The following is an 8,266-nucleotide window of genomic DNA, read 5'->3' as shown; positions in this document are numbered from 1 at the left end:
TACGTTAGATTTCGAGATTATAGGTTTAAATAAAGTATCAATTTTTAATCACAAATAAAAATAAGATGGTTCATCTAAATATCCTCAATGCACGTACATCTTCAGCTCCATAAATTTCTAGAGCTAAGAATACCCAGCTTAAAAAATTTTGAAGCTAGAAATCTACCAAACAATATTCATCGGGCCAACGATCAGTGCCAGGTGGTTCCGGTGACAAATGGTTTCAAACTTTCCTAAGGAAACGGTATAGAAATGGTTCCAAACAGTGTTTGGGACTTTGAGTTGGGGTAGTTTGGGCTCAATTTCCCGGCGGGTTGGTTTGGTTTGGGTTTTAGAGGTGAAGTGGCAGGGTGTGTTGGTTTAGGCTGAATGTGTAACGGTAGATTGGTTTGGTGCAGGTTTGGTCTGGTTGCAGCCCATTAGCAGGTTTATATAGTAGTCACGGTTGGCAAGCAGAGGCAATCATACAGGAGTTTGGAAGACGAAGAGCGTGTACTCAACCGGCGCGACGCTTCCCCAGACGCGCGGCCTCTCGTCTTCCCGCCGGCCGGCAGCATTAAGAATCAATAAACATCTCGCCATTCGTGCAACATTAATCACAAGAGACACCACGCGTACGTACCCGGCCGTTCATCGACCAGGCCAGAGCCAGAGCTCAAGAGCCGCCTCGATACTTGGATAAATATGTTCGCATAGCTCGATAGCCAGGCAGAGAACGATGGGATCGTCGTCCTCTTCGGCGGCGATGGCGGCGGCGAGGACGCACGTGGAGCGGATCCGGCGGGAGCGGTTCTACATCGGGCGGGAGGAGAGGAACCCGCTGGCGGAGGACATCCACCAGGCGGTGACCTACCTCTCGGAGGAAATCTACTCCAAGGACGTCCACTTCCTCATGGAGCTCATCCAGGTAACTACCTTCACGTACGTCCGCTTCCTCATGGAGCCTAGCTATCTACAGATCCATGCAAGTTCAACGTAGGCGGCATAGATGACTATGACGCGACGAAGCATATCTCCCGCGATAGCTAGTCATAGCTTCTATAGCTTTTCTTGGACCGTGCCGTAGTGCCACAAAAATCGCGATTTGAAAGCTTTGTTTTGCGTTACACCGATCCAACGGGCGCCAAATGTGCGGCCATTTCGCGCTGCACAGTAGCTGTTTGAACTGAAAGGATATAATATATCTATTTGATTCAGTGTTGGGATTAAAATCTGTTGTAGCTTGTTATCTAAAACGTTTAGGATTGCGGGACTTGTTTGTTGAGAATAATCCTTGCGTGCCTCAATTAGTGTTTTACTTTCCTTAGTTGTTTAGCTAAGATTGGGCGCATAGCTGTTGTATGGTTGTGGACAGCTCAGCCTGATTGTTAGGCCTTAATTAGTTTCCTTGTAATAGTCTATATAAGCTGAGGAATAGACCTGGAAATACAGCCAATTCAGCAGCACCAACAAGATCGTGTTCACTGTGGTTTTCGCGTGAGTTTGTGTGTGTGTTGGCCGAGATCTCTCCGGCGACGTGCGCGTCGTTTCTCCGGCGAGATTCCAACATTGTTACCATTTTGCTCGGTTAGTGCTTACTGCTGAGCTATACTAGTCACAGACTCACAGGGAATGTCCCTTTTTATACTGAAAATTATTGGCAACCAAGTGACCAGCTATGTTAAGTCGCGTGACATGACATAATTATAACAAAGATATTAATATTAGCTTGTTGCATTCTTAGCATTCATTCCTTAATTATAGCTTATACATGCAACTACCATCTGCAACACGTTGTAATTTTCATTGTTTTACTCATATCCATATATGCTGCCACTTCATTCGAACAATTCCTTTGCCTAATGTGCTGAAATTCTGTAGAATGCAGAGGACAATGAGTATCCATTGGATGTGGCACCAGCACTAGAGTTTGTCATAACAAAAAGGGACATTACCGCTACCGGAGCTGACTCAACACTTCTCATCTTCAACAATGAAAGGGGCTTTTCTGCTGCAAACATTGAATCCATTTGTAGGATTGGCAAGTCAACTAAGAAAGGAAACAGACATCGAGGCTACATTGGTGAAAAAGGTACTCCTTTGTCATAACAGCTAACTTTTGAGTTGCAGTACAAATGCTGGTTGCCTAGTTGACTTTTGACTTACTCAGGCAAATATGCAAGCATCTTTAAAGGCAGGATAAATCATCATGTCTGCTTCATTTTTTATGTTACTGCTGTTTGAGTTACGATTATTTTGTCTGAATGGTACTGACCTTTTTAGTTACTTCACTATTGCTTCTGTCTGTTTCTTGTTACAAAAATATATATACTAGAATCTACCAGGTGTTGGATACATGCTTGAATTCACTATGTGTACCTTATAGATGGTAAATCTGTCCCCACATTTTTTGTAAAATGATTCTGGCAGCAGAAGTAGCATGTTCATCAATACATTTCCTTTATAACATTTAACTTCTGAAAGATTAAGGTCACTCATACTTGTCTTGTTGGTTTATGTTGCATATGTAATCGTTCTTCAACACTGGTGTTATATATAATCTACTCTTCATTCAGGTATTGGATTCAAAAGTGTATTTCTGGTATCAAGTCAGCCCCACATCTTCAGCAATGGATATCAGATAAAATTCAATGAAAAGCCCTCAGCAGATTGTGATATAGGATACATTGTTCCTGAATGGGTTGATGGGAAGCCAAGTCTTGATGACATACAAGCAGTATATGGCTGTTCTGAGAGCCTTCCTACAACAACTATTATCTTACCTCTGAAGACTGATAAGATACTTGCTGTGACGAAAGAACTATCTAGCACACATCCTGAAACTCTTTTGTTTCTTTCAAAGATCAGGCAGCTCGCTGTCAGGGAAATGAATGATGATCCAAAGGCCAGTAAGATCAACCAGATTTCCATCTCCAGTGAAGTGGACTACAGGACGAGGAAGGACATAGATGCAGAATCTTACACGCTCCATCTAGCTATGCAGGAAAATGGCAAGGGAGACGAAGAGGAGTGCTCCTATTATATGTGGAAGCAGAAATTTGCAATCAAACCTGAATGTAAAGTTCAGAAAAGAATGGAAGTAGAACAATGGGTGGTTACCTTGGCATTTCCTCACGGGCAGAGACTAAGCAGGGGAGCACGGTCACCCGGCGTGTATGCATTCCTTCCTACGGAGATGGTGACTAATTTGCCCTTCATTATCCAAGCAGATTTTCTTCTGGCTTCATCCCGATAGTCTATTTTGTTTGACAGCCAATGGAATCGCGGCATACTTGACTGTGTACCTTATGCTTTTGTCAGTGCTTTAGGAGCTCTCTTGAAATCGTCAAGCAATGCCCCATTATTTGCACTCCCACCAATTTTCAGGTTTCTTCCAATTCAGGCCTCTCCCATCTCTCTTTTTGATACAGTCAGGCTGTCCATAAAAACCAAAGTTGCAGCTGAAGACATAATGCCTTGCGAGTCCTGCAGTACACGGAAAGTCTTCTGCAAGCCCACCGAGGTCTCTCGGCTGGATAGTGCATTCTGGAGAATTCTGAACATGGCCCGGAAGCAAGGAATTAATCTTCAAAACCTGTCATCCCATGGCACTTTTGTCCTGAGCTCCTATCTTGATAGCCCTGAATACAGTGATGTGTTAGGATTTCTAGGTATTGGATACGTCAATGATGAATGGTACAGTAAATGTATTGATAGATTAAATCTTGTGAGAGAGGCTTCGGAAGAGGTTTACCTGGAAATCTTATTTTTTGTTGCTCAAAGTTGGACAAAATTTTTTAACACGAATATGATGCATATACCTCTCATCAAGTATGTGGGTGGTAATGGTAGTCTGTCATATTGTACTGTGCAAAGAGCAAGAATGCATTCAAAGATATGTAGCGCATCTAATTTGAAAGACTTATCTTGGCTTATTTCCTGGAACAAGGAACTGTCCGCAACATGTAACCTGTTCTTTTTGCCCCTCAAAACACAAAAGTCTCTGTATGCCTTTTCAGGTGGAGTGCAGATTACGAACTGGCTTAAAAAAAATATCAACATGGAAATTATGACTCCACATGGGTATGCCATCACTGCTGCGAAGGCACTTAATGAGAGTAGGTCAGCTCTTGTTTACTGCCATTTCCTTTATCATTCACATGCACAAAGGTTCATAACAGAGCGGATCATTTACAACTTGTGCCATGCAATGCCTGTGGTAGATAACTATGGACAGATGGTAAAACAGAGAAATTCCTTGCTTGTTCCTGCTGAAGTTAGCAAGTGGGTTACACTGATTGGTGAAAATCCCTGGAGACTTCAAAATTATGTTGAGCTGTCAGCAGATTACAGCTCTTACGGAACATATGCCGGAAATTATACATCTGAAGGTACGCTCATAACATTCCTGAAGACCTATGCACAAGCAGCTGATGTACCATTTATGCGTCCTCCTAATGCCAGCTTCCCCACTGTCTCCTCTCCTCTGGCCATGGAAAATGCACTTTTGCTGTTGCAATGGATTAGAAATCTAAGAATCAGAAATTTCTTTCTACTGCCAAACTTCTTAAGCTGTATCAGTAATGGGAAGTGGCTAAAGACATCTCTTGGTTATGAGTCACCATCAAGAACTTTTCTGTCTAGTGCAGGATGGGGAAGTAAGGTTCAGATCCAATTTGTCTTTGCTGATGTACCTATAATTGATGAAGAGTACTATGGAAATAGTATAAGTGCATACAAGGAAGAGCTGAGAGTAGTCGGAGTGCAATTTGATTTTGCAAATGCATCTGTACAGATTGGCAACCGGCCTTTGAGCATGGAGAATGCTATTTTACTTCTACAATGGATTAGGGATCTAACATTGAGGGGCATCCAGCTGCCCAAGAACTTGTTAACCTGTATCAGGAATGGAAAATGGCTAAAGACAGCAATTGGTTACAATGCTCCATCTGGATCTTTCTTGTTGAGTGCAGAATGGGGAAATTTGCAACAGATTATATCTGAGTTAGCAGATGTACCCTTGGTTGATCAAGAATTTTATGAAAACAAAATAAGTTCTTACAAGGAAGAGCTGAGATCCATTGGAGTGCAATTTGAATTTTCATATGCATCCGTATGCATGGCCATCCAACCTTTGACAATGGAGAATGCTATTTTACTTCTGCAATTCATTGGAAATCTAAGATCGAGATGCATCCAGCTACCTCAGAATTTCTTGAGCTTTATCAGCAATGGAAAATGGCTAAAGACATCCATGGGTTACAGTTCACCATCAGGTTCTTTTTTGTTGAGTGCAGAATGGGAAAATTTCCCACATACCAAATCTGTCTTGGTTGATGTACCCATGATTGATCAAGAATTTTATGGAAATAAAATAGGAGCTTATAAGGAGGAGTTGAGAGCTATTGGAGTGCAATTTGAGTTTATAGATGCAGCTGTACATATAGGCGACCATCTTATGTCGATATCATCAAAAGAAACTTTCTCTCGAACCAATGTGTTTGCTCTGCTTCAATTAATCAGATTTCTAAATGAGAATAACAAGTCCCCACAACATTTGATTGAGCGAATGAAAAACGGGTGCTGGCTTAAGACTTGTCTTGGCAGAAGATCGCCAGTAAATTCTATCCTATTTAGTTCAGAATGGAAAAATGCCTCTGTCATCAGTATCTTGCCTTTTATTGACACAATCTTCTATGGGGTGGACATAGCTGACTTCAGGCAAGAGCTTGAGCTACTTGGCGTTCTTGTTGACTTCAAACAGAACTATGAGCTGGTAGTTGACAACTTTAGATTCCCTAAAGATACAATTACCCCTGGTGCCACCATATTAATGCTCGAGTGCATTCGATGCGCTGGGGCATCTCAGAATTTTGTACTAAAATCTCAGTATTTTGTAGAAATACTGAAAGATCTCAGATGGTTGAAGACTGATCTTGGCTTCAGAGCTCCTCATGAAACTTTCCTTATTGATGACGATTGGATATGTCTTTTGAAGGTTGCTGACAAGGTACCACAGCTTGATCTGCAATTCTATGGAGATGAAATCATGCTGTACAAGGAAGAGTTAAGGAAGACTGGTCTAATTGCTGACTTGGAAGAGGCAAGTAAGACAATAATGCGTGGAGTCATGAAACTTGTACACACATCGTCGCTTACAAAAGAGTGGGGACTTGCACTGCTAGAATGCTACAAAGACCTAATCTCCAAGCATGGGAGGTTACCAGTTGATTTTGCCAACTTCATGCACCATGAGAGATGGCTACATACATCGTTTGGTTTCAAATCTCCTAAGGAAGCAATTCTTTTCAGTTCAGAATGGGGGTCTATTGCTTTAGTTTCCAGTCTACCTTTCATTGACGATAGCAATACACAGTATGGCCTGGGGCAGGAGATCTACTGCTACAGAAATGAATTGATGGCTTTGGGTGCTAAAGTTGGATTGGAAGAAGGTGCAGCGTTTGTCATCTCGGGACTCAATATTCCTAATGATGCTACAGCTGTGACTCCAGAAGCTGTTATGTCATTGCTCAAGTGCATCAGTTGCTGGAGGAGAAATGGATCTGCTCTGCCTGACAATTTTATGAGCACAATCAACATGAAGTGGGTTAAGACAACTGTAGGGTACATGCATCCAAATGGTTGTATCCTGTTTGATTCAGTGTGCTCTTCTCATGTTCACAGGGATGATGGCCCATTCATAGATGAAGTGTTTTATGACCAGGAGCTAGTTTCATATGAGAGTGAGCTGGAAACAATAGGAGTTATTGTGAACACTAGAGTTGGTTGTGCAGTGATGTCTCAACATCTGAAAGGTCTCTCTAATGCTGATGCAATTTCTAGGATATACTCATATTTAGAAGCATTCTGTTGGAAGCCTCGTTACACTAATGATGACTGGATTTGGATACCCTATGAAGTTGATGAAGGACAATGGGTCGACCCAGCCAGTTGTGTTCTTTATGATAAAATGGTACAGCTGTAAATTACTTCGGTATTTTAGCACGGTATTTGGTGTGAAGCATCATCCAACAGTAAGCGATTATTGCAAGCTCTGGAGCACATGGCAGGGCGCCAACTCTACACTGACACAAAAAGATTGTACTGCCTTCTGGGAATTCTTCGGCAAGAGCTGGAGCACTGATATGTGGAAGGTTCTCTATGAGTGTATCACGAAGGTTCCTGTTTGTTCTGGAGATCAGATCTTGCTGCTTGAGAAACAAGATGTCTTCATTCCTGATGATCTTCTACTGGGAGGATTTGTTCAAGAAGCAAGCGCAGCAGCCTTTGTTCGTTTGGTATCCTTCAGCTGTCTTGTCATGCCTGTCTCCAGCAAAATTAAATGATATCTATAGTAGCATCGGTGTTCAGAAAATATCAAAAGCTATTTCAAGAGATGAATCTGAGGACTTGAAGCTTGAGTCTGTAACCATTGTTCATAAAGGTACCGTGATTAAACCAGGCTTGCTCAGAATTGTCCTAGCTTTCCTTGCCGATCCCATCCTCGACATTTCTGCTGAGAAAAGGCATGAAATGGTCTCATGTCTCACCAATGTAGTTGTCTATGAAACGAGCGTGCCTCTTACTGTGAGTTATCGGGTTGGACTTTCTTCAGGAAGAAGCATGGTTGTTACATCTGCAAGGTTTTTCCGTTGGGAGAGGGAGAACTCGAGGCTATTTGTGACAAAGACTGATGAACAAGGATCCCTGAACATTGCAGAGAATATGGAGTATGCAGCATATTTTGCTGAGGAGATTTCTAAAGGATTGTTGTTTGAGAAAACAGATCAAGTTCCAGCTCTTGCTGACCTTGTGACGACTGGGTTTTTGCTGGACTTTGATGTTCCCGCTGTTCAGATATTGTTGAAGTTGAAGAACCTACGGCTGTTTGAGGAGGATGAGCAGTTCCTTCTACCTTTTGTCATTTCGTCCTGACAGATTATGTAATTCTTGCTATGTATGATCTCTCTCTCTCTCTCTCTCTCTCTCTCTCTCTCCGTGTGTGTGGAGAGCGCTAACATCTATCGTATTCTGCAGGTTAATGGTATACTATGTTTTTGCCTAGTCATGAATTTTCTACTCTCCTGGTTTAGTCGCATCGAAGCGTGTGAGATGTCATACGCCAGGTACTGCTCTGAACTTTATGTGCTAAGACAAATAAGGTATCCATTGTGCTGCTACATTATATAATTCCTGACTGCATATGTTCCTGATAAATTGCAGGAGTCATGGATGCCTTCTCAAATGGATAGCATGCTCTCCCACAAATGTAGCTTTTGATACATAG

General features: G+C 42.1%; 1 pseudogene; it reads left to right on the top strand.

The window, feature by feature from the left end:
- Nucleotides 1–718: 718 nt before the first annotated feature.
- LOC133904528 (uncharacterized) lies at nucleotides 719–7,914 on the top strand (annotated as a pseudogene).
- Nucleotides 7,915–8,266: the final 352 nt, after the last annotated feature.

The sequence above is a fragment of the Phragmites australis genome, chromosome 22 (genome assembly GCF_958298935.1).
Source record: "Phragmites australis chromosome 22, lpPhrAust1.1, whole genome shotgun sequence".
Classification (NCBI taxonomy): domain Eukaryota; kingdom Viridiplantae; phylum Streptophyta; class Magnoliopsida; order Poales; family Poaceae; genus Phragmites; species Phragmites australis.
Note: the sequence above shows the minus strand (reverse complement) of the source record. Positions and strands in the feature narration are given on the sequence as shown.